General features: G+C 51.2%; 1 protein-coding gene across 1 annotated transcript in view; it reads left to right on the top strand.

Moving 5' to 3' along the window:
* The first annotated feature begins 494 nt into the window (after positions 1-494).
* BCL2A1 (BCL2 related protein A1) overlaps positions 495-23,677 on the top strand; it is a 36,622-nt gene continuing 13,439 nt past the window's right edge. Inside the window, exon 1 of the mRNA XM_007664762.3 lies at positions 495-617. The gene's annotated coding sequence lies outside the window, so the exon portion shown is untranslated. The remainder of the gene's footprint in view (positions 618-23,677) is intronic.

Raw genomic sequence — 23,677 nt, 5'->3', positions numbered from 1 at the left:
CTCTTTTGATAAAATCAAACACCTCCCCAGCCCACAGGGCCAGGAAATGCACGGTCCCATTCTGGCTGTTTTGGGTCCAACAGAGTAGTTACAGTTATTTGCCAGCTAAGAGGGGTCAGGTTCAAATGAAAGAAGCGGGCTCGCCTAATGGACTCCCCTTCAGATGGATACTCTGGCAGGCACAGGGAAGAGATGAGCCGAGAGACCCATCTCCTTTTATACCTTCCCCCTCCACCCCACCCAGGTCTTCCTTCCCCAGGTGGAGTCTTAAAGACTCTCCTTTCCCGGTCTTCCACGCCCTGTGTAACTAATAAGAATGCTAATAATAACCATTCTGGTACTTATTAAGCGCTTACTGTATGCCGGGCACTGTACTGGCACGGGGGTGGCTACCAGCAAACCGGGTTGGACACCACGTGGGGCTCACGGTCTTCATCCCCATTTTACAGATGAGGAAACTGAGGCCCAGAAGAGCAAAGCGACTTGCCCAAGGTCACACAGCAGACAAGTGACGTCGTCCTTCTGACTCCCGGGCCTGTGCCCTACCCACTCCGCCACGTTGCCACTCCCGTTGATGAGTAGCCCCGCGACTCCCTCCGCCCGGACTTGGTCTATCGGTAATTTATTTATTTGTATGAGTGATGTCCGTCTCCCCTTCTAGACTGTAAGCTTGTTGTGGGCGTGACACGTATCTCCCAACTCTGTTGCATTTTACTCTCCCAAGCGCTTAGTACTCTGCTCTTTTGATGCTACTGATGCCTGTTTAATGGTTTTCATGTCTTGTCTCCCCGCTTCTAGACTGCGAACCCACTGTTGGGCAGGGATTGTCTCTATCTGTTGCTGAATTGTACTCAGTACAGTGCTCTGCACACAGTAAGCACTCAATAAATACAATTGAATGAATAAATGCCCTTTTCCTCCACTCCCTTGTGCATCGCCCTGATTTGCTTCCTTTATTCATTCATTCATTCATTCAATAGTATTTATTGAGCGCTTACTATGTGCAGAGCACTGTACTAAGCGCTTGGGATGAACAAGTCGGCAACAGATAGAGACAGTCCCTGCCGTTTGACGGGCTTACAGTCTAATCGGGGGAAACGGACAGACGAGAACAATGGCAATAAACAGAGTCAAGGGGAAGAACATCTCGTAAAAACAATGGCAACTAAATAGAATCAAGGCGATGTACAATTCATTAACAAAATAAATAGGGTAACGAAAATATATACAGTTGAGCGGACGAGTACAGTGCTGTGGGGATGGGAAGGGAGAGGTGGAGGAGCAGAGGGAAAAGGGGAAAATGAGGGTTTAGCTGCGGAGAGGTAAAGGGGGGATGGCAGAGGGAGTAGAGGGAGAAGAGGAGCTCAGTCTGGGAACGCCTCTTGGGGGAGGTGAGTTTTAAGTAGGGTTTTGAAGAGGGAAAGAGAATCAGTTTGGCGGAGGTGAGGAGGGAGGGCGTTCCGGGACCGCGGGAGGACGTTACCCGGGGGTCGACGGCGGGATAGGCGAGACCGAGGGACGGTGAGGAGGTGGGCGGCGGAGGAGCGGAGCGTGCGGGGTGGGCGGTAGAAAGAGAGAAGGGAGGAGAGGTAGGAAGGGGCAAGGTGATGGAGAGCCTTGAAGCCTTGAGTGAGGAGTTTTTGTTTGGAGCGGAGGTCGATAGACAACCACTGGAGGTGTTTAAGAAGGGGAGTGACATGCCCAGATCGTTTCTGCAGGAAGATGAGCCGGGCAACGCAGTGAAGAATAGACCGGAGCGGGGCGAGAGAGGAGGAGGGGAGGTCAGAGAGAAGGCTGACACAGTAGTCTAGCCGGGATATAACGAGAGCCCGTAACAGTAAGGTAGCCGTCTGGGTGGAGAGGAAAGGGCGGATCTTGGCGATATCGTAGAGGTGAAACCGGCAGGTCTCGGTAACGGATAGGATGCGTGGGGTGAACGAGAGAGACGAGTCAAGGATGACACCGAGATCGCGGGCCCGAGAGACGGGAAGGACGGTCGTGCCATCCACGGTGATAGAGAAGTCTGGGAGAGGACCGGGTTTGGGAGGGAAGATGAGGAGCTCAGTCTCGCTCACGTTGAGTTTTAGGTGGCGGGCTGACATCCAGGTGGAGACGTCCCGGAGGCGGGAGGAGATGCGAGCCCGAAGGGAGGGGGAGAGGACGGGGCGGAGATGTGGATCTGCGTGTCATCTGCGTAGAGATGGTAGTCGAAGCCGTGAGAGCGAATGAGTTCACCGAGGGAGTGAGTGTAAATGGAGAACAGAAGAGGGCCAAGAACTGACCCTTGAGGAACACCAACAGTTAAAGGATGGGAGGGGGAGGAGGCTCCAGCGAAGGAGACCGAGAATGACCGGCCAGAGAGGTAAGAGGAGAACCAGGAGAGGACGGAGTCCGTGAAGCCAAGGTGAGATAAGGTATGGAGGAGGAGGGGATGGTCGACGGTGTCAAAGGCAGCAGAGAGGTCAAGGAGGATCAGAATGGAGTAGGAGCCATTGGATTTGGCAAGAAGGAGGTCACGGGTGACCTTAGAGAGAGCAGTCTCGGTAGAGTGGAGGGGACGGAAGCCAGATCGGAGGGGGTCTAGGAGAGAATGGGAGTTAAGGAATTCTAAGCATCGATTGTAGACGACTCGTTGTAGGATTTTGGAAAGGAAGGGTAGTAGGGAGATAGGGCGATAACTGGAGGGGGAAGTGGGGTCAAGAGCGGGTTTTTTTAGGATGGGGGAGACGTGGGCATGTTTGAAGGCAGAGGGGAAGGAGCCCTTGGAGATTGAGTGGTTAAAAATAGAAGTTAAGGAAGGTAGGAGGGCAGGGGCGATGGTTTTAAGAAGGTGAGAGGGAATGGGGTCCGAGGCGCAAGTGGAGGGGGTGGCACTTGCGAGGAGGGAGGAGATCTCCTCTGAGGATACTGCAGGGAAGGATGCAGCCCTCCCAGCTCCACAGCCCCCTCCCACAGCCCCCTCCCAGCCCCACAGCTCTTATGTCCATATCCGTCATTTATTGATTTCTATTCATGTCTCTCTCCCCTTCTAGACTGGAAGTTCGTTGTGGGCGGGAAATGTTTCTGTTCTTTTGTTATATCGTCCTCTCCCACGCCTTTGTGCCGGGCTCAATGAATACGATTGAATGATTGATTGCTCTGCACACAGTAAACGTTCGATCAATATGATTGATTGACTGGTTGGTTGCTGGGAAATGGCTCCGTGGCCCCCCCGAAGAGATGATCGAGTTCCAGCTCCTTGCTGGCTCTCAGTTATGAGTTTGGGTGAGTCTCCTCCCCGCATTCAGCACTGGGGCTTCCCCAAGAGTTCCTGTCTGGTTTGGGGAGGTCCATCTTCAGTCTATCCCTCCCCTCTCCTGGAGAGATCCCGGTCAGTAATAATCATAATAATAATTCTGGTATTTGTTAAGCACTTCCTATGGGCCTGTTCTAAGCGCCAGGGTAATCAAGTTGGACACAGTCCCTGTCCCACGTGGGGCTCCCAGTCTTAATCCCCATTTTACAGATGAGGTAATTGAGGCTCAGAGAAGCGAAGTGACTCACCTAAAGTCACACAGCAGACACGTGGCAGAGCCAGGATTAGAACCCCCCGTCCTCTGACTCCCAAGCCCGGGCTCTTGCCACAAAGCCACGCTGCTCCTCATACAGACCGAACCCCCAGTCATCCACACAGCCACTCTCCAACCAGCAATTCGGCAGCCCCACTGCTAATATCACTGAGATCCTATGGAATCCGCTCCAGATCCCAGGACTGGAGAAGCAGCTTGGCCTAGCGGGTCGAGCCCGGGCCTGGGAGACAGAAGGACCTGGGTTCTAATCCAGGCTCTGCCACTTAGCAGCTGGGTGACCTTGGGTAAGTCGCTTCACTTCTTTGTACCTTAGTTGCCCCCTCTGTAAAATGGGAATTAGAACCGGGACTATGCCCAATCATAAACAAATAAATAAATAGATAGGTAGGTGGATAAATAAATAAATAAATGAGTAAAATTGACCATCACTCACAAGGCAAAGTTGGGAGGAAAAAAATTCATCTTTTCCTTCTACATTATTCCCAGAACCCAACAGTATTTTGCAATCTGCTTGCAGCCTCCCAAGTCCAAACCTTTTTTTCCATTTTTACCATATTTGTTAACTGCTTCCTATGAGTCAAACACTGTTCTAAGTACTGGGGTAAGTACAAATGAATTAGGTCAGGCACAGTCCCTGTCCTGCGTAGGGCTCACGATCTAGATCCTCGAAAATGTACGGTCATTGTGGGCGGGGAATTTATCTACCAACCCTGTTATATTTTGTACTTAATGCTTAGTACGGCACTCTGAACACAGAAAGCACTCAAAAAATACCATTGATTAACAGAAGGGAGAATAATAATAATAATAGTGGTATTTAAGCACTTACTATGTGTCAGGCACTGATCTGAGATGCTCCCTTTTATTTTAAGTGACTGAAAAAAGGTATTCTCTTAAAAAAATCTGCCCCCCCCCGCCTTCCAGTGAATATACAAATATATAGAGAGAGAGAGTTTGTTAAGCACTTATGTGCCAAACACTGTTCTAAGTATTGGGGTAGATACAGGTAATCAGGTTGTCCCATGTGGGGCTCACAGTCTTAATCCCCATTTTACAGATGAGGTAACTGAGGCCCAGAGAAGTGAAGTGACTTGCCCAAGGTCACACAGCAGAAAAGTGGCAGAGCTGGGATTAGAACCCACATCCTCTGACTCCCAAGCCCATGCTCTTGCCACTAGGCCATGCAGCTTCTCTCTCTATATAATGTATATATACCTATATGTAGAGAGAATAAAGTCTGAAGGGAAGAGAGGACAGGCATTTAATCTCTATTTTATAGATGAGGAAACTGAGGCACTGAGAAGTTAACTGTCCAGGGTCCCCCAGCAGGCAAGTGGCAGAGCCAGGATTGGAACCCAGGTCCTCCTACTCCCAGGCCTTTCCTCTTTCCACAGGTTCTGCTGCTTTCATTGCTTAGAACAGTGCTTGGCACATAGTAAGCACTTAACAAATACCATCGTTATTATTATTATTATTATTCTCTTGCCAGCTTGTCACCCAAAATAAGAAGCATTAATAGGCTGTCCCCAATCCAGGTATTCAAGAGGAATAAAAGAGAGTTGGGCAGCATTCCAAAGCGAACTTTAGCCGAGTACTTTGAAGAACCATAAAACCCGACAACTACGTCTGCTAGCAAGTGATATTTTAACCGAAGATGCAACTGAAAAGACTGCAAGGAAGTAAATTCAGATAGCGATTTAAAACCACCAAGATTTACACCAGAAAACTCTAAAATAGGCATTTATCAGTTCAATCAATCAATCATTGATAGTCATCAAATCTGAGTGCAGAGCCCTGTACTAAGCGCTTGGCGGCCTTCCCAGACCAAGCCCCCTTTTCCTCTGCTCTTTCTTCCCTCCCCATCGTCCCAATTCGCTCCCTTTGCTCCACCCCACCCCGCCCCACGGCACTTGTGTATATATGTACATTTTTATAAGTATAATTCTATTTTTTCTTATTAACAGTGTGTATCTATCTATAATCCTATTTATTTGTAATGATGCTACTGATGCCTGATTACTTGCTTTGATGTCTGGCTCCCCCGTTCTAGACTGTGAGCCTGTCGTGAGCCGGAAATGTCTCTCTCTGTTGCTGAATTGTACTTCCCAATCGCCTACTACAGTGCTCTGCACACAGTAAGCGCTCGATAAATACGATTGAATGAGTGAAATACAACAGAGTTGGTAGACGCGATCCCTGCCCGCAAGGAGCTTACGGTCTACAGGGGGAGACGGAACCCTGAAATGAATTACGGAGAGGGGAAAAGGTAGAGAAAAAGGAAACACACATAAGTGCTGTGGGTCTGGGGGGTTAGGGGACGTCTATCAAGTGCTTAAGGGAAATAGATCCAAGGGCATGAGTGACACAGAAGGGAGGGAAAATAGGAGAGATGAGAGTTAGTTAGGGATGTGATTTTAGTAGGGCTTAGGAGGGGAGGGTGAGAGAAAGGGAAGGGAAGAGAGCTCCAGGGCCGGAGGGAGGACATGGGCAAGGGGTTGGCAGCGAGATAGATGAGGTCAAGGTAGATCCAAGTTGGCATTAGAGGAGCGAAGTGTGAGGGCTGGGTCTAGTAGGAAAGCGGTGAGGTTAGGTAGCAGGGGGAGAGTCGACTGAATGCCTTATAGCTGACGGGCTGGAGTTTTTCTTTGACGTGGAGATGGACGGACGACCACTGGAAGTTTGCGAAGTAAGGGAGACATTGACTGAGCAGTGTTTTAGAAAAATGATCCAGGGGGCAGAGCGAAGTATGGGCTGTAGAGAGGAGAGACAGGAGGCAGGGAGGTCAGTGAGGAGGCCGAGGCAAACACTCCTCACTTTTGGCTTCATAGCTCTCCGTCACCGGTCTCCGTCACCTTGTCCCCTCTTACTTCACCTCCGTTCCGTCCTTTTACAGCCCAGTCCGCACGCTCCGCTCCTCTGCTGCCGCTAACCTCCTCAATGGGCCTCGATCTCGCATGTCCCACCATCGATCCCTGGCCCAGCAATGATTGGTATTTATTGAGCGCTACAAAGCATTTGGGAGAGTGTCCACCAATGGAGTTGGTAGACACCGATCCCCGCCCATGCTTGCAGTCTAGATGGGGAGACAGACATTCAAATAAATTATAGATAGAGGAAATAGACAGGTACAAAAGTGCTGTGGGGCTGGGTGTGGGGTGAATATCAAATGCTTAGGCGAAGACAGAAAGTAAAGATTTAGTAGAGGAAAGCCTTTCGGAGGAGGTGCGATTTCAAAAGGGCTGGGAAGGTGGGGAGAGAAGTGGCCGGCCAAATATGCAGCAGGCGGGCATTCCAGGCCAGAAGAAGGATGTGGGCAAGGGGTTAGTGGCAAGACAGATGAAATTGAGGTACGGTGAATAAATTGGCATTAGAGAAGGGAAATGTGTGGGTTGGATCGAAGGAGGAGGTCAACGAGATGAGATAGAAGGGGGAGAGTTGATTGAGTGCCTTGCAGCTGACAGTGAGGAATATCTGTTTGAGGCAGAGGTGGATGGGCAGCCACAGGAGGTTTTTGAGCACTGGGAGATGTTGACTGAACATTTTTTCAGGAAAAAAAATGATCCAGGCAGGAGAGTAGAATATGGACTGGAGAGACAGTTGGAGGGAGGTCAGAGAGGCGGTCCATTTAGTAGTCAAGTGGAATATAAGTGCTTGGATCGACATGGCAGGAGTCTGGGTGGAGAGGAAGGTGTGGATTCTAGAGATGTTGTGAAGGTAGAACTGACAGGATCTGGTGACAGAATGAATACGTGGGTTGAATGAGAGAGATGAGTCAAGGATAACGCCAAGGTTAAGGGCTTGTGAGACAGAGGAGGATGGTGGTGCTATCGACAGGGCCAGAAAAATCTGGCAGGGTTTGGGGTGGGAAGATGAGGCGTTCTGTTTGTATATCGGGTGTTGAGTTCCCATTTTATAGGTGAGGTAACTGAGGCCCAGAGTAGTAAATTGACTTGCCCGAGGTCACACGCAGGCAAGTTAGTCACTCCCAGACCTGGATTCTTGCCACTAGGCCATGCCGCTTCTTTGACAGCCCCTCCCGCCTGCCTTCTGCTTTGTAAAAAAGAAGTATGTCTGGGCCGGCTGACAGGAGTGGGGCAGGGACCGGGGAATCACGGAAAAGGGGTGGGACTTACCTCCGCAGAGTGGACCATCGAACGGAAGCCTTCGACCCAAATGAGAGGATGAATCATATGGGGATGCTGAACAGTTCCCATGGGCTGAAGAATCAGGGCAGACGCAGCTCCACCAGGAGAAAGGACAGCAGGGTCAGCGGATCCAGGCAGTGCCCCGGTCCTGGGAGTCAGAGGGCCCGAGTTCTAATTCCGGCTCCGTTGCCTGTCTGCTCCGAGACCGTGGGCAAGTCGCTTCACTTCTCTGGACTTCAGTTCCCTCATCTGAAAAAGGAAGATTCAATACCCGTTCTCCCCTCCTACATAGACTGTGAGCCCCATGTGGGACCTGATTATCTTAGTATCTCCCTCAGCGCTTAGTACAGTGCTTGGCTTAACGAATACAACAGTATTATCCAGGGCTGCTTGGGCAACTGGGATGGGAGAGGCAGAGACGATTTGGTGGCTCTGGGGTGTTTCAGGTTAGGGTCCCAGCTGCGTGGACTGAGCCATCTCAGCACCAGCACTGATAGGGAAATGCCGGGGGTGACCGCGTTTTGGGGTCAGGTGTTGAGGGTCCCCCCAAGAGCCTTTCCGAGGGTAGGGCCGGCAGATGAAGCAGCACATTCTAGTGGCTGGAGTCCGAAGGCCGGGGCTCCACCACTTGTCTGCTGTGTGATCTTGGGCGAGCCGCTTCACTTCTCTGTGACTTCATCCGTATAATGGGGATTGAGACTGCGAGAACAGTGCTCAGCGCTTTAACAGTGCTTGGCACATAGTAAGCGCTTAAATACCATCATCGTCATCATGGGGAACACGGACTGAGTCCACCCTGATTAGCTTGTATCGACCCCAGCGCTTAGTACAGTGCCGGGCACATAGTAAGTGCTTAACAAACACCAGAAGATTAAAAGAAAAAATGGCCCAGTGAAAGAAGGGGAACAAATTAGAGTGTTCGGTCTGGAATGAGAAGGTTCTGTCCCCCGGGAGAGAAACAATCCTATTTTTCCAGTACAGGATGCCCCTTTCTACAGGGAAAACACAAGTGCTGTGCATTCCTGAGTGCTGGAACGGGCTTATGCCCAGCTCTCTGTTCCGCTGTCAGCTCCCTGTCCCACACTGGGCTCACGGTCTGGGTGGGACCCAGCGGGGTCCTGAGAAAAACCCAGTCCTAGACCTTGTCCTCGAAATCTGTCGATTCTTCTGCTTCTAGACAGAACCGAGGGTCGAGAAGGGACCCTTCCAGGAGAGGATCCCGGGCAGGGGGGGAATTGAGGAGTGATGGAACGGGGGTTAAAGGTGGGAAGTCCGTGGCAGAAGGCTTGGGCTCTGGCTGGGAGTTCATTCATTCATTCTTTCATTCAATCCTATTTACCGAGCGCTTACTGTGTGCAGAGCACTGTACTAAGCACTCGGAAAGTACAATTCGGCAACAGATAGAGACAATCCCTAGTCGACAACGGGCTCGCCGTCTAGAAGGGGGAGACCGACAACAAAACAAACAAGTAGACAGGCATCAATACCATCAATATAATAGAATTCTAGATCTGTACACATAAAATGAATAGAATAATAAATAAGTACATATATGCACAAGTGCTTTGGGGCGGGGAGGAGGGTAGAGCAGAGGGAGGGGGTCGGGGCGATGGGGAGGGGAGGAAGAGCCGAAGAAAAGGGCAAAGGAAAGGGAATCAGGACTGTCCTGCCACCATCGGGAATCTTGGGCATATCCGCCGGGGTCTTCCCTCTCCCTGCTGTGGCACCGCCCCGGAGAAGCACGGGTGGTCCGCGAGGGTCAGACCCCGTCCCGCTCACCCGGGCCCCGTCGCCCACACACACATACGCACTGACCACAGCCGCGACCTCGACCCTACTACCCGTGATGGCTGAGGAGGGGCGGGAGGGGAACCGGGGAGTGCCTTAGGTGGAAATCTTGGAGAGTTCTTCAGGAAGGACAGATGGAAAAGATGGAAAAGGACCGATGATGTATTCAATTCAGTCCATCGTGATTATTGAGCACTTACTATGTGCAGAGGACTGTACTAAGCGCTGGGGAGAGTACGACATCATAACAATCAACAGGCACATTCCCTGCCCGCAACAAGCTTGCGGTTTAGAGAATAATAGTAATGGTACTCGTTAAGTGCTTACCGTGTGCCAAGCACTCTTCTAAGCGCTGGGATAGATTCAGGTTAATCAAGGTTGGACCCAGTCCCTGTCCCATATGAGGCTCACAGTCTTAACCCCCATTTTACAGATGAGGTAACTGAGGCCCAGAGAAGTGAGGTGACTTGCCCCAGGTCACACAGCAGACAAGTGGCGGAGCAGAGATTAGAACCCAGATCCTTCTGACTTCCCGGCCCAGGGTCTGTCTACTGACCACAATGTGGCCGGTGAGGACAGAATGAGGGTAGATGGGAAAGTCTTCAAGAATCTGCTCCCCTCTGTTTATCCCCTTTCAGGAATCAATTAACTCTGAACTCTGACTTCAGGTCACACAGAATTCAGTTAACTATTTTTTGTTTAAAGGTATTTGTTCAGTGGTTACAGGCACTGTACTAAACGCTGAGATAGTACATGATTATCAGGTTGGACACCCTCCCTGTCCCACATGGGGCTCACCGTCTCAGTGCCCATTTTACAGATGAGGTCCCTGAAGGACAGTGAAGCGACTTGCCCAGGTCACAGAGCAGACAAGCGGCGGAGCCGGGATTAGAACCCAGGTCCTTCTGATTCCCCGGCTCGCGCTCTAGGCCAGGGACGGGACCCCGGTCGCCTCATCGGGCTGCCGGGCGACTCCTTCCCTGTTGCCCCAGAGATGCCAGCGCCCCAGGTCAGTTGGCCTCGCCAGGATTTTCCCTTGATGAAAATATCTGGGCGTTTGCTATTTGCCCTACCCTCAGCCCCACAGCACTTATCTACAGATCTATAAATTATCTATCATAACTTATTTATTTATATTAATGTCTGCCTCCCCCTCTAGACAGCAGTCGCCTTACGGACTAGACTGTGAGCTCGTTGTGAGCGGGAATGTGTCCGTCTGTTGTTCTGTTGTCCTCTCCCAAGCGCTTAGTATTTCCTTCATTCATTCCTTCAGTCGTATTTATTGAGCGCTTACTGTGTGCAGAGCACTGTACTAAGCGCTTGGTAAGTACAATTGGGCAACGAATAGAGACGATCTCTACCCAACAACGGGCTCACAGTCTAGAAGCGGGGAGACGGACGACAAGGCAGAACAAGTAGACAGGCATCAGTAGCATCAATAGAATTATATATACACATCATTAATAAAATAAATAGAATAATGAATATGTACATATATACGCCGTGGGGCAGGCACAGTGCTTTGCACACAGTAAGCGCTCAATAAATACGACTGAATGAATGAATTATGGACAGGGAATGCTTCTACCAACTCTGTTTTACTGTATTCACCCGAGCATCCGAGAGCTCAGCTGGTAGAGTGATGGACTGTAATTGTGAATCCTTGGACATCCTCAGGTTGCTGGTCTGATTGTATTTCCCCGCCCCAGCGCTTAGAACAGTGCTTGGCACATCGTAAGCACTTAACAAATGCCATCATTAGTAATGCTATTATTTTTCTGGCCCAACGGGCTGTTCACATTAGAGAATCAGCGTGGCCTAGTGGATAGAGCACGGGCCAGGGAGTCAGACGGACCTGGGTCCTAATCCCGGCTCTGCCACTTGTCTGCCGTGTGATCCTGGGCAAGTCACTTACCTTTTCTGGGCCTCAGTCACCTCATCTGTAAAAGGGGGATTAAGAGGGTGGGACAGGGACTGTGTCCGACCGGATTAACCCGTATCCATTCCAGCGCTTCGAACGGTACGTGGCACGTGGCGAGCGCTTAACGGGTGTCGTTACTGTTGTCATTAATATCATTATTAGTACAGTGCCCTGCACACAGTAAGCACTCAATAAATGCCATCGATGACGGTGACACGCCTGTGAGTACTTGCTGGCCCCTCCAAGAGAAACCCTGCTGGGACAGTGACTGCTCATTCTTGTGGCTGAGGGTCAGCAGTGAGATTTGCAACGTGGCTCAGTGGAAAGAGCCCGGGCTTGGGAATCAGAGGTCACGGGTTCTAATCCCAGCTCCGCCGCTTGTCGACTGTATGACTTTGGGCAGGTCACTTAACTTCTCTGGGCCTCAGTTACCTCATCTGTAAAATGGGGATTGAGACTGTGAGCCCCACGTAGGACAACCCGATCACCTTGTATTCCCCTAGCGCTTAGAACGGTGCTTGGCACAAGGTAAGCGCTTAACAAATACCATCATTATTATTATTTGGGGGTCAGGGGAAAGGGACAAGATGGAGCCCTTCGGAAAAACAGTAGGTGGCGCCTTTGGTCACCAGTCCATGGTTGTAACAGTTTCCTGCTCATTTATTTATTTTATACCCTTTATTTTTTAAATGGTATCAGTTAAGCGCTCACTATGGGGCGGGCACGGTACTAAGCGCTTGGGGTGGAGGGCCTGGCATTCAGAAGGTCATGGACTCTAATCCTGCCCCCGCCACTTGTCTGATGCGTGACCTTGGGCAAGTCGCTTCACTTCCCTATTCATTCATTCCTTCAATCGTACTTACTGAGCCCTTACTGTGCGCAGAGGGCTGTACTGAGCGCTTGGAATGCGGCAACAGATAGAGACAATCCCTGCCCAACAACGGGCTCACAGGACGGGGAGACAGACAGCGAAACAATAGTCAGACATCAAGGCCGTCAAAATAGATAAATGGAATCGTAGATATATACACATCTGCCTCGGTTCCCTCGTCTGTCAAGTGGGGATTGAGACGGTGAGCCCCACCTGGGGCTTGATTTGCTTGTGTCCACCCCAGTGCTTAGTACAGTGCCTGGCCCAGAGTAAGCGCTGAACAGACACCATCATCATCATCCAAGCTAATCAGGTTGGACACAGCTCGTGTCCCGCGTGGGATTCACAATCTTACTCCCATTTTACAGTTGAGGGAACTGAGGCCCAGAGAAGTTTACGTGACTTGCCCGAGGTCACACAGCAAGACGTGGCGGAGCCGAGATTAGAACTCAGGTCTTCTGACTCTCGGGACCATGCTCTTTCCACTGGGCCACACTGCTCCTACTCTTTCGGTCCAGCCCATCCGGGGATTCTCACCGAAAAGAAAGAAGGCCATTTCGGTTCAGTTTCAGGCCTCGCTGCCCAAAGCTCCCACCCGAAGAATCGCCCCGGGGAAATTTCCTGGCCTGGAAAGCTGGAAGAGATAATAGCAGGGCTGCAGTTTACTGGGTAATAATAATAATAATAATAATGTTGGTATTTGTTAAGCGCTTACTATGTGCAGAGCACCGTTCTAAGCGCTGGGGTACATACAGTGGAATCAGGTTGTCCCACATGAGGCTCACAGTCTTAATCCCCATTTTACAGATGAGGGAACTGAGGACAGAGAAGTGAAGTGACTTGCCCACAGTCACACAACTGACAAGTGGCAGAGCCGGGATTCAAACCCATGACCTCTGATTCCCAAGCCCGGGCTCTTTCCACTGAGCCACGCTGGATGCCTCTGACCCCGGTGGTAGGACTCCCTTCTGGGCCTTCGTTCCGTTCATTGGGTCGTATTTATTAAGCGCTCACTGTGTGCAGAGCACCGTGCTAAGCGTTTGGGAAAGCGCAATACAGCAATAAAGAGTGGCAATCCCCACCCGCTATGAGCGCCCCGCAACCAACCTCCCATAGGAGAGTCATGTCTCCCCCGATTCGACCGTAAGCCCGTCAAAGGGCAGGGACCGTCTCTATCTGTTACCGATTTGTACGTTCCGAGCGCTTAGTCCAGTGCTCTGCACTTAGTAAGCGCTCAATAAATAGTATTGAATGAATGAATGATCCAGCCATACCCCGGAGAGCCCGCCCTGGCAAAGGGGTAGAGGTCACCCAGCTGGCTTCCCACCTGTCCGTCTGGCATTCAGCCCCGCTCTCTGAAAACACGGTGGGTGGGAGCGGGGAAAGGGCAAGGAATTCGGCTGAGGCTAAAAGGGCATGAAGTCAGCTAGAAGCTCGTGGGAAGGACTTCTGGAAGTGCAGAAGTTGAAGAGTGGGGGAGGAAAGGCTGAAAAGACAAGTAGAGGCAGAAAGTCATACTTTCGAATACTAACTCTCTCTCCCACGCAAACTCCTGTCCGCGGCGCGGCTCAGTGGAAAGAGCCCGGGCTTGGGAGTCAGAGGTCACAGGTTCTAATCCCGGCTCCGCCACTTGTCAGCTGTGTGACTTTGGGCAAATCACTTCTCTGGGCCTCAGTTACCTCATCTGGAAAATGGGGATTAAAACTGTGAGGCCCAGGTGGGTGTATCTACCCAGCGAGCGCTTAGAACAGTGCTTGGCACGTAGCAAGAGCTTAACAAATACCAACATACTCCTTCTCCCACTGCCTTCTGTATCACTCTGATTTGTTCCAAAAAAACTGTGGGACCCATAGCACTAATGTACATATCCATAAATTATTTATTTATCTTAATGCCTGTATCCCCCTCTAGACTGTAAGCTCCTTGTCGGCAGGGAATGTGTCAGTTCTGTTGTTATACCGTCTCTCTCCCAAGGGCTCAGTACAGTGCTCCGCGCACAGTAAGCACTCAACAAATAACGATGGGTGATCTCTCACACACTCACACTCTCCCCTACACAACGCTCTCTGTCACACTCACCCTCGGTCCCAGGCGTACAGACTCACACCCGCTCATACACCCCTGCTCTCGCTCACGCCCCTCACACGTACACACCCTTTCTCAAAGGCACTTTCACAGGCGGTAACACACATCTTTCCCCCACAGACGTGCAACGCAGCGTGCTGACCGTTTGCAGGGCTGGCTTCAGATGATAACTGAGATAAGCAATTCGTTCCTTCAGTCTATCGTATTTACTGAGCGCTTACTCTGGGCAAAGCACTGTAGTAAGCGCTGGGGAGAGCACAATGTAACCCCAGACAGTTGCTTCAGGGCGCGCCTACTGTAGGCAGAGCACTGTCCTAGGTCCTTGGGTGAGCATAAAAACTATAGGGTTTATGAGCTTACAATTTAATGGGGGAGAAAGAGCGATACAAATTATTTACAAGTACATTACATCTGTTAATAGGAGTTTGGTAGCAGAGATGTGTAAATTAGCATAAAATACGATACGTACATAACAACGTATTCCCCGTGATCATTAGGAAAGATAATTGCTAAGAGCGGTTGCTTGATTGATACGGTCTGCAAAGGAGAAGATTAATCAGGCAACGCTTGAGAAGTATCCTAATGTATAGAACACAGACCTGAGAGTCCGAAGGACCTGGGTTCTAATCCTGCACTTCTCTGGGCCTCATCGACCTCATCTGTAATGTGGGGATTATGACCGCGAGCCCCATGGGGGACACGGACTGGGTCCAACCTGAATCTTTTGTAGCCGCCCCGGCGCTTAGTACAGTTTCTGGCACATAGAGCTTAACAAGTATATATTTAAACATGTATTTTGCAGGAGGTGGGTTTTCAGGAGGTCTTTGAAGACGGGAAGAGCTGTGGCCCAGCGGATTTGAAGGGAGAGCGACCGGATTCCAGCCAGGAGGAAGGGGGAGAGCAAGAGGTCAGAGACAGGAATGTCGAGAGCCAGGCACAGTAAGCTTGAGAGCCGGGAAGGGTGTGGGATGGATGAAAAGAATGAAAAAGAGAAACAGCTGGAGGAGAGCCTTGAAGCCAGTGATGAGGAATTTCTATTTAATGCAGAGAGAAGTGGGTAGCCATTGGAGATTTTGAAGAGAAGTGGAGAGATGTATGTGTTTACTCGGTGGTAAATCAATGGTATTTCCTGAGTACGTACTGTGTGCAGAGCCCTAAGTACTGGGGAAAATATAGAACAACATTGTTGGTAGAACTGCTCCCTGCCTACAAGGACCTTATAGCCTCCGTGGGGAGAAAGACATTACGGTAGATAATGACTAGGGGAAATAATCTCCTCTCGGGGTCGCACCTGGAGCGTTTCCAGTCCTCTACCAGTCTCGACTACGGGAGGGCGAGTCGAGCAGAGGCCTACCCAATTCCATTCCCAGCTTGGGCAGTGGCTAGCCAGTGGAAGGCCATCTGCTACAAGTCATTCATTCATTCATTCAATAGTATTTATTGAGCGCTTACTATGTGCAGAGCACTGTACTAAGCGCTTGGGATGAACAAGTCGGCAACAGATAGAGACAGTCCCTGCCGTTTGACGGGCTTACAGTCTAATCGGGGGAGACAGACAGACGAGAACAATGGCAATAAACAGAGTCAAGGGGAAGAACATCTCGTAAAAACAATGGCAACTAAATAGAATCAAGGTGATGTACAATTCATTAACAAAATAAATAGGGTAACGAAAATATATACAGTTGAGCGGACGAGTACAGTGCTGTGGGGATGGGAAGGGAGAGGTGGAGGAGCAGAGGGAAAAGGGGAAAATGAGGGTTTAGCTGCGGAGAGGTAAAGGGGGGATGGCAGAGGGAGTAGAGGGAGAAGAGGAGCTCAGTCTGGGAACGCCTCTTGGGGGAGGTGAGTTTTAAGTAGGGTTTTGAAGAGGGAAAGAGAATCAGTTTGGCGGAGGTGAGGAGGGAGGGCGTTCCGGGACCGCGGGAGGACGCGACCCGGGGGTCGACGACGGGATGGGCGAGACCGAGGGACGGCGAGGAGGTGGGCGGCGGAGGAGCGGAGCGTGCGGGGTGGGCGGTAGAAAGAGAGAAGGGAGGAGAGGTAGGAAGGGGCGAGGTGATGTAGAGCCTTGAAGCCTTGAGTGAGGAGTTTTTGTTTGGAGCGGAGGTCGATAGGCAACCACTGGAGGTGTTTAAGAAGGGGAGTGACATGCCCAGATCGTTTCTGCAGGAAGATGAGCCGGGCAACGCAGTGAAGAATAGACCGGAGCGGGGCGAGAGAGGAGGAGGGGAGGTCAGAGAGAAGGCTGACACAGTAGTCTAGCCGGGATATAACGAGAGCCCGTAACAGTAAGGTAGCCGTCTGGGTGGAGAGGAAAGGGCGGATCTTGGCGATATCGTAGAGGTGAAACCGGCAGGTCTTGGTAACGGATAGGATGCGTGGGGTGAACGAGAGAGACGAGTCAAGGATGACACCGAGATCGCGGGCCCGAGAGACGGGAAGGACGGTCGTGCCATCCACGGTGATAGAGAAGTCTGGGAGAGGACCGGGTTTGGGAGGGAAGATGAGGAGCTCAGTCTTGCTCATGTTGAGTTTTAGGTGGCGGGCCGACATCCAGGTGGAGACGTCCCGGAGGCGGGAGGAGATGCGAGCCCGAAGGGAGGGGGAGAGGACAGGGGCGGAGATGTAGATCTGCGTGTCATCTGCGTAGAGATAGTAGTCAAAGCCGTGAGAGCGAATGAGTTCACCGAGGGAGTGAGTGTAAATGGAGAACAGAAGAGGGCCGAGAACTGACCCTTGAGGAACTCCAACAGTTAAAGGATGGGAGGGGGAGGAGGCTCCAGCGAAGGAGACCGAGAATGACCAGCCAGAGAGGTAAGAGGAGAACCGGGAGAGGACAGAGTCCGTGAAGCCAAGGTGAGATAAGGTATGGAGGAGGAGGGGATGGTCGACGGTGTCAAAGGCAGCAGAGAGGTCAAGGAGGATCAGAATGGAGTAGGAGCCATTGGATTTGGCAAGAAGGAGGTCACGGGTGACCTTAGAGAGAGCAGTCTCGGTAGAGTGGAGGGGACGGAAGCCAGATTGGAGGGGGTCTAGGAGAGAATGGGAGTTAAGGAATTCTAGGCATCGATTGTAGACGACTCGTTCTAGGATTTTGGAAAGGAAGGGTAGTAGGGAGATAGGACGATAACTGGAGGGGGAAGTGGGGTCAAGAGCGGGTTTTTTTAGGATGGGGGAGATGTGGGCATGTTTGAAGGCAGAGGGGAAGGAGCCCTTGGAGATTGAGTGGTTAAAAATAGAAGTTAAGGAAGGTAGGAGGGCAGGGGCGAACTCACCCGTGCTGGGCAGCAGCGGCGTGGGAGAGTCGAGGGCGGAGACTCAACTTTACTGTGCGGGAGGACGCAGTGGTAAACCGCTTCCGTATTTTTCCCGAGAAAACTCTATGGATCCACTGCCAGAACGATTGCAGATGGAGGTGGGGCGTTCTGGAAGAGAGGTGTCCATGACGTCGCTTTGGGTCGGAGATGACTCCACAGGAGAAGACAAGACGAGACACGGGGAAATAGTAGAATATAATCAATCAGTGATAATTATTGAAGGTTTACTCTGTATAAAACCCTGTATTAAGCACCTGGGAGAGTACAAAACATCAGAATTAGCAGACAAGTTCCCTGCCTTACAGGGAACAAGCTTACAGTCTAGACAAGAGCAAGTACTCGTGAGGCTGGGGTGAATATTAAAGTCTACAAAGGTGACCGAGGACCCTTCTACACTGGAGAGGTTCTTCCCTGAAGATTCTCCCAAACTCTTGAAATCACTTAAGAAGCAGCCTGGCCTAGTGGATAGAGCACGGGCTCCTCCACTTGCCGTCTGTGTGATCTTGAGCAAGTCACTTCACTTCTCTGGGCCTCAGTTACATCGTCTGTAAGATGGAGGTTAATACCGTGAGCCCCGTGTGGGACACGGACTGGGTCCAACCTGATTAGCTTGCATCTACCCCAGTGCTTAGAACAGTACCTGGCACAGAGTAAAGGCTTAGAAAATACAATTTTGAAAAATCATTGATGGACAGTCCCCTCTTCACACACACACACTCATATATGCTGGAATTCAGCAGGCAGCGTCACAGTCAAGGCTCGGGCAGGTTTATTTGTTGCCAGTTGGAATTTTCCTGTGTTTACTCCCTCTTACTTAGACTGTGAGTCTAAACTGACCTCCCTGCCTCATGTCTCTCCCCACTCCGATCTGTGCTTCACTCTGCTGCCTAGATCATCTTTCTACAAAAACGTTCAGCCCACGCTTCCTCCCTCCTCAAGAACCTCCAGGGGTTGCCTATCCAGCTCCGCATCAAACAGAAACTCCTGACCATAGAAATTAAATAAGATTATGGTTAAAGATCCTTGAAGACTGTAAGCTCCTTGAGGGTAGGGATTGCTTCAATTCATTCATTCAATAGTATTTATTGAGCGCTTACTATGTGCAGAGCACTGTACTAAGCGCTTGGAATGAACAAGTCGGCAACAGATAGAGACAGTCCCTGCCGTTTGACGGGCTTACGGTCTAATCGGGGGAGACGGACAGACGAGAACGATGGCAATAAATAGAGACGAGGGGAAGAACATCTCGTAAAAACAATGGCAACTAAATAGAATCAAGGCGATGTACATTCATTAACAAAATAAATAGGGTAATGGAAATATATACAGTTGAGCGGACGAGTACAGTGCTGAGGGGATGGGAAGGGAGGGGGGAGGAGCAGAGGGAAAGGGGGGAAAAGAGGGTTTAATAATAATGTTGGTATTTGTTAAGCGCTTACTATGTGCCGAGCACTGTTCTAAGCGCTGGGGTAGACATAGGGGAATCAGGTTGTCCCACATGGGGCTCACAGTCTTAATCCCCATTTTACAGATGAGGGAACTGAGGCACAGAGAAGCTAAGTGACTTGCCCACAGTCACACAGCCGACAAGTGGCAGAGCTGGGATTCGAACTCATGAGCCCTGACTCCAAAGCCCGTGCTCTTTCCACTGAGCCACGCTGCTTCTAAAAAGAACCGTTGCATTAGCTGCGGAGAGGTGAAGGGGGGGGGGTGGTAGAGGGAGTAGAGGGAGAAGAGGAGCTCAGTCTGGGAAGGCCTCTTGGAGGAGGTGAGTTTTAAGTAGGGTTTTGAAGAGGGGAAGAGAATCAGTTTGGCGGAGGTGAGGAGGGAGGGCGTTCCGGGACCGCGGGAGGACGTTACCCGGGGGTCGACGGCGGGATGGGCGAGACCGAGGGACGGTGAGGAGGTGGGCGGCGGAGGAGCGGAGCGTGCGGGGTGGGCGGTGGAAAGAGAGAAGGGAGGAGAGGTAGGAAGGGGCGAGGTGATGTAGAGCCTTGAAGCCTTGAGTGAGGAGTTTTTGTTTGGAGCGGAGGTCGATAGGCAACCACTGGAGGTGTTTAAGAAGGGGAGTGACATGCCCAGATCGTTTCTGCAGGAAGATGAGCCGGGCAGCGCAGTGAAGAATAGACCGGAGCGGGGCGAGAGAGGAGGAGGGGAGGTCAGAGAGAAGGCTGACACAGTAGTCTAGCCGGGATATAACGAGAGCCCGTAGCAGTAAGGTAGCCGTCTGGGTGGAGAGGAAAGGGCGGATCTTAGCGATATCGTAGAGGTGAAACCGGCAGGTCCCGGTAACGGATAGGATGCGTGGGGTGAACGAGAGAGACGAGTCAAGGATGACACCGAGATCGCGGGCCCGAGAGACGGGAAGGACGGTCGTGCCATCCACGGTGATAGAGAAGTCTGGGAGAGGACCGGGTTTGGGAGGGAAGATGAGGAGCTCGGTCTCGCTCACGTTGAGTTTTAGGCGGCGGGCCGACATCCAGGCGGAGACGTCCCGGAGGCGGGAGGAGACGCGAGCCCGAAGGGAGGGGGAGAGGACAGGGGCGGAGATGTAGAGCTGCGTGTCATCTGCGTAGAGATGGTAGTCGAAGCCGTGAGAGCGAATGAGTTCACCGAGGGAGTGAGTGTAAATGGAGAACAGAAGAGGGCCGAGAACTGACCCTTGAGGAACTCCAACAGTTAAAGGATGGGAGGGGGAGGAGGCGCCAGCGACGGAGACCGAGAATGACCGGCCAGAGAGGTAAGAGGAGAACCGGGAGAGGACGGAGTCCGTGAAGCCAAGGTGAGATAAGGTATGGAGGAGGAGGGGATGGTCGACGGTGTCAAAGGCAGCAGAGAGGTCAAGGAGGATCAGAATGGAGTAGGAGCCATTGGATTTGGCAAGAAGGAGGTCATGGGTAACTCTGTTGTATTGCACAGTGCTCTGCACACGGTCAGCGTTCAATAAATACCACTGACTGGTCGATCGATGGCTTGGCACAAATAATATAATAATTATTATCGATTGATGGATTAGGGGATAGGCCTGCCGAAAACCAGGCTGCCGATATAAAGCGGGATGACTGTACTGGGCTGATAAGTGTGGTCTTTTGATTCAGAGACCCCACAAGGTGGGGAAATTGGGTTTCAGTATCTTTCAAACAACCACTCAAGCTGTTTAGGGTTTATGTATTTATTTTTTTGCCAAGGGACTTAAGGGGAAAGCAATTTAGACTGAAATCCTTCCTAATGAGATATTTCCCGGAAGAGAAAAGACTGTTTCCTTTTCCTAAACAGGAACCAGAAATAGGAAAACCTCCTTCAGACGCTACACCTCCTTGGGGCTAGGCAGGAACCAGGAATATTCAGGCTTACACTCTAATATTAGTGACGCTAGATTGGCGTCGGCCCTGACCCACATGAGACTCACAGTCCAAGAAGGAAGGAGAACGGGTATCTTATTTCTAGTTTCAGATGAGGAAACTGACACAGAGAAGTTCATTGACTTGCTCAAGGTCACACAGCAGGGAAGCAGCAGATTCTGGCTTCCCGTTCCCTAATTGTTCCACTGGGGTTTTCCCAGGCGGCCTTTTTCTGTACTTCCTGGGGTGGGAGCCATAAATCCTAGGGGGCTAAGCCATTTTGATCTTTTCACTTATTTTCTAGTGTCCTGACCACTTCTCTTTAATGGTATCTGTTAAGCATTTACGATGTGTTGGGTACTTGACTGCGATCTGGGGGAGATACAAGACGATCAGGTTGGACGCAGTCCGTGTCCCACTTGGGGCTCGCAGTCTTAATCCCCATTTTACAGACGAAGGAACTGAGGCACAGAGAAGTGAAGTGACTCGCCCAAGGTCACGCAGCAGGCAGGTGGCAGAGCAGGGAGTAGAACCCAGGTCCTTCTGACTCCCAGGCCCACGGATCTAACCACTGGGCCGCACTGCTTCACTTCACTGTATTGCGGCCCTTATTCCTGGGAATGGGCTTCTTAATAGGCCCCTCCTCAGGACGGGTCTACCTTTAGTCCACCTTGTTAGATCTGTAATGTTTTGTGGGAAAGTTGAAGCCAGGTAAATGAGAGTTTGAACTTTCTGAGAATTTCCTCCATTACTCTAACTCTAGCCTCCCCTCCCCCTGATTAAGTAAGCGCTTGTGAGTATTATCCTTACAAATGCACTCGTTTAAAATGCACGCTGAGAAGTAGCATGGCCTAGCATAGAGAATACGGGCCTGCGCGTCACAAGGTCATGGATCCTAATCCCGGCTCGTCCACTTGTCTGCCGTGTGACCTTGGGTGAGTCACTTCACTTCCCTATGCCTCGGTTACCTCAACTGGAAAATGGGGGATTAAGACTGTGAGTCCCATGCGGGACAGGGACCGTTTCTGACCCGATCAGCTTGTACCTACCCTAGTACCTAGTGCCTGGCACATAATGAGCGCTTAACAGATACCATATAAAAATTAAAAAAATTGGGAAGTCTACCTGCCCGCAACCTCTGGGTGGGATTGATGCGCACATCGGTTTCTCTGCAGGGTAGAGGAATTGATGCCCTTTGTGTCTATCTGTTGCCAAATTGTACACTCCAAGCGCTCAGTACAGTGCTCTGCACAGAGTAAGCGCCAATAAATACTACTGAATGAATGAATGAAAGATACTCCCTCAGGACGATCCAAATCTAACAGCTGGTTTCAAGGCCCTCCACCGGCTCTCCCCATGTTACAGACCCCAGCTCGCTCTCTTCACTCCTCCCCAACTCACCTCCTGTCTGCATCTCCCTCTCAACTCCCAACCTTGGAAGCTCGGTCCCTACCTCGTGATTTGCCCTCTTTCTGAAACACCCTCTTCTAAGCGCTTGGGGTAGACACCAGGCAATCGGGTCAGACCCGATCCCTGTCCCACGTGGGGCTCACAGTCTCAATCCCCGTTTTTGCAGATGAGAGAACCGAGGCCCAGAGAAGTGAAGTGACTTGCCTAAGGTCACCCAGCAGACAGGTGGAGGAGCCGGGATTAGAACCCACATCCTCTGACTCCCAGGCCCGAGCTCTTTCCACTAGGCCACGCTGCTTCTACTTGGCCAAGTTGCTTGTCCCCTCAGCGAAAAAAGGAGTCAGCAGCGTCCGAAGCAGCGTGGCCCAGTGGAAAGAGTTCGAATCCCGGTTCTGCCAATTTCTTGCTGGGTGACCTTGGGCAAGTCACTTCACTACTCCCTACCTCGGTTCCCCAACCGTAAAATGGGGATATCTATTCTCCCTCCTACTTGGACTGTGAGCCCCATGCGGTAGGGGACTGCGTCCAACCTAATTAACGTACGCCTACCCCAGGGTTTAGAACAATGTTCGACGCGTAGTGAGCCTGTGACAAATACCGGAAAATAAGATAAATACGAAGCCCAGACCGGGCTGTGCCTCCACCAGACCTGGGGACCCCGCAGGATTCTGGCGTGCTGGATCCGGGCCCACGGGGAAGTGGCGAGATTGAGGAAACGCTTTCACTTCTCGTTGCAAACTTTCCCTCTTGAATGATGTCAGTTTTGCAGCTCGCAGGCTGCAGAGGGATGGAAAGTCCGGGCTCTCCCCAGGCAATCTGCACTGCTGTTTTGAAGTTACTTTCCCGAGGGGGTGTTTTGAGAAAGGGGAAGATTTTTGGGGTTTTGCCTGGGCTAAAAAGGGACTGGAGGTTTCCCCCGACAGGCCGCAGACAAATAGTACCGAGCATCCAACAGGTGACTCTTCCAACCTGCCAGTGCTCCTCTTCACTCCCTGGAGCAGGTCAGAGTCCCGCATCCTTTCTTTGTTTTCCCAAATCTCAGCTTCGGTCTTCTCCGCTGCAACGTTACTCTCCCGAGTGCTTAGTACAGTACACAGTACACAGCACACAGTAAGCGCTCAATAAATACCACCGAATGAATGAATGAATGAGCCCCTCTTCTCCTTCCACGTTACCTGCCCTTGGCGATCCTTAGAAACCAGTGGTTCCTAGCCAATCCTCCTCACG

Source organism: Ornithorhynchus anatinus, chromosome 5 (genome assembly GCF_004115215.2).
Source record: "Ornithorhynchus anatinus isolate Pmale09 chromosome 5, mOrnAna1.pri.v4, whole genome shotgun sequence".
Classification (NCBI taxonomy): domain Eukaryota; kingdom Metazoa; phylum Chordata; class Mammalia; order Monotremata; family Ornithorhynchidae; genus Ornithorhynchus; species Ornithorhynchus anatinus.
Note: the sequence above shows the minus strand (reverse complement) of the source record. Positions and strands in the feature narration are given on the sequence as shown.